The sequence below is a fragment of the Diadema setosum genome, chromosome 8 (genome assembly GCF_964275005.1).
Source record: "Diadema setosum chromosome 8, eeDiaSeto1, whole genome shotgun sequence".
In the NCBI taxonomy this organism is placed as follows: domain Eukaryota; kingdom Metazoa; phylum Echinodermata; class Echinoidea; order Diadematoida; family Diadematidae; genus Diadema; species Diadema setosum.
In genome coordinates, this window is record NC_092692.1 from 22381111 (window position 1) to 22384791 (window position 3681).

The window sequence follows — 3681 nt, forward strand, 5'->3', positions numbered from 1 at the left end:
TCTTTCCCCCTCTCAGTACCTCTTTCTTTCCCAATTTTTCTCTATTCGTCATTTTGATTTCATAGTCCATATTGTTCACAGACTTCGTTTAATTCTCCCAATTGGTTTTATGAATTTACACGTGTCTCTCTCATATCTTCATGATTTTCAACATCGACCACGTCTCCCTCCCCCTCCCTTCTACTTCATCTTTCTCCTTCCAGCGATATCTGAACCTATTTTTACTTAATTGATTTTCACTATTTTTTTTTTACTTTGTCCCTTATCTCCTACCACTCTCTCTCTCTCTCTGTCCCCTTTTCCTTGACCATCTACAGTCCAATTTCAACTTCCAGCTGCCACTCACTTGTCACCCTTTAAGTCACTTCCCTCCTCAACTCTCTTCTTTCTTGGCTCTTCTTTTGTCAAGCCACGATCCCTTTAAAACATGATATATTCGCGGCATGAAATTTTCGCGAATTGGACCCGACGGCCTTTTTCGTGGCATGAAATTTTCGCGAATCGCCACTGGCGTTCAATGCATACAGTGTATATTGAAGTATATAGGCCAATAGACAGAACTTTCGCGTGCATTTTAATTTCGCGAATCTTGGCGCTTGAGAAATTCGCGAAATCAAAATGCACGCGAACATTCCTCGTTTTACAGAGTACAAGGACTACTGGTATAGGTCTACACATGTGCTACTGTTACACATTTCTCGGACACCTATTTTCGGAAAGCCCTTCTTGACCAGTTGTTATGAATATTCAAATCATCATGTAAAGCATGATGATGTCATGGTCTCTCTTATTCATTTCATACACATTGACAAAATCTCACATTCAGCTGTATGAATACAAAACATGCTTTAAAACCACCCCCAAAAGACCGATGACTAGCTCTGATGCATCGGAATATGCTTTCATCTATACTGCTAAAAAAAAAAATCCAAATTTTTTATGCATGAGGTGAGAGCGGCATGGCGTATAAAATCGCCAACTCGTAGGATTGGTCAAGAAATGTTAAAAAAAAAAGAAAAAAAAGATGAAATTTCAAAATGCCATATAGGGCCTAATTACCTTCCTTATTTTTCTTATCCGATCTTTGTCATCTTTTTTTAAACGTTCTGTAGAGATTTGTTTTCTCTCTTTCTTTAGTTTATTTATTTTTGGGCCGGTGGACTGCCTCTTAGATTTCCAAGAGGGAGCTTATGCATAATATATTGATAGTCAACGATCTGGCACATTACACATGCTTTTGTGGAATCGAAAAAAAAAAAATGTAAGTCAAAAAAAGTAACACGATAATGCACGTCTGATGTTTCTTTAAAATAGAATAAAATGCCAAAACAAGCATGTCAAATAAGCTTTTGCGTTGAAAATAAACGATCTGGGGTTCACTTGTCTGTGTTTGGGTGAATGAACGGATATCCGGAAATTTCTCAGAACCTGGGGCAAACGGTGCTTCCACCTAAAATCACCGCCACTGATCAGTGGTAGTCGAAACAATAATTCCCCGCGAAATGCTGAAAGCGAAGAATTACTCAGTACAGTAACATCCACTGGTTATGCCATTTTATGATTAGATCAGCATGAGACGTCAGAATTTGGACAACCTTGAGAGCATAATGCATTATGCATTCAAATCCACCTGTGGCAAATTCTGTCCGCCATTTTGGCCTATTCAGTTCAATTCGATTCGATTCAATATCAATTCAATTCAATTCAATTCAATTCAATTTAATTCAATTTAATTCAATTCAATTCAATTCAATTCAATTCAATTCAATTCAATTCAATTCAATTCAATTCAATTCATGTATCAATTCAATTCAATTCAATATACGCAACAGAAACATTGAATAGGCCCCTACTGAGTGTAAGTCGTTGAGCAAGCGATCATTCAAAGCGATTTGCTGATGTAAAATTTCCGGTCTGCGCTGGTTCAACTAACTTTAGTACAAGCATGGACCATAGAGCTATATTTACATGTATAATAGAGCTCTATGGCATGGACCATAGAGCTCTATTTTACGTACGTAAATACAGCTCTATGTTTGTTTGTTTGTAGTTTATTAACTCAATCACCCTCCTGGGTTATGTGAGTAAAAATAAATACATGTAAGATACAAACTGGCAAGAATAACAACCTACATGACAGACGAAACATGCAATGAAGATATATACATGTACATGGAATAGAGATGAATATATACGAATACATCAGACTATCTACTTTCTATAACAGGCACTGTGCCTGCAATACATGTAAGTTAAAAAAAAAATTATCACCCTCTAACAGGGTTAATGTATAAGTACTCATAATCACACACTACACAAGAAAATCTTATCAAAGTTTATCAAGATAATCTACATTACCTTAGAAAACTTTGCTAATTTCAACATCACTGTTTGCGCAGAGTGGTTAAATAAAAGATCCATTTTATATACATTAGGTCGTCTCCAAAAAAAAAATTCTTCATGGCTTGTTTACGATCATTTTAAAATATTGGACATTGAAACAAATAATGAAATTCATCCCCGATCTGATTCAGGGAGCAACATTCACATATTCGATCCTCTCGAGGAATATTTGCATACCTTCCAGTCACTATAGGGAGTTTATTATTTAAACATCGAAATCCACAAAAAAGTTTCCTATCAAATGAATTAAGGTGCACCAAATAATCTTCAAACACTAACTTTTGCTTATATATTCGATACACAATACATTGAGAATTCACATTTATGTCGTTATGCCAAACTTGTTGGCGTGTATCATTCAACCTCTGCGACACAATTTTCTTAAACACAGAAAACTCCATATCTTGTGCTTGGTTATCCCAAATGTAAGAAAATCCTAAACTATCAAAAATACTTTTAATCTTCCGAAGCCATGGCAGGATGTAAGTACCAGTTTCAAAAAGAGAAAAATAAAACGAATACATTATGCTAGCCAGTTTACCTTGCTTTCCATGAACTATCCTATACCAAAACATAAGCATACGACTTGCAACAATATACTCTAATTTATATCTCCCCAATTCACCATAAACTATACAGTTAGGGGTCTTCCTATGAACATCAAGAAGACCTTTACAAAATTTCAAATAAAAATTTTCAATCTGTGTTAACTTTTCAAACCCCCAAATCTCGCATCCATATAATAATATAGGCAGGACCAATTGATCAAACAACTGTAAGTCAAGAGTGGTAGATATAAGGACTCCAATTTTATTTTCATAGCGTAGGAAGCCCGTGATGCTTGGCAAACCTGTTTATCAATAGCCTTCTTAAATAAATTATTATAATTAAAAGTAATACCCAAATAAGTATAATCGTAGCAAATACTCAACTCTTCACCACCAAACATAAACTTTGGAATATTTTTAATCTTACCACGTGAAAAAATCAAAATCATGGACCTACTTTGTTGTAGGTCCATGGTACAAGTTTCTATTTGTTGGCGATTTTATCGCAAATTGGGCTATGAATACAGACGTACATGATCACGAACCGTTCGCTGTGTGTGTGTTGTGCAATGAATCTCTTTGGTGTTGTGCTGCATGCACGCGTGTTACTTGGACGTGTGTTCGTCTGACCCACTCTCTGACCATCAAAATACTAACGTGGTGTGGTATGTGTGGTCGACTGAATCGTAATAACTGCATGCATGCATAGGTTGGTTGGTCGTATGGTCAA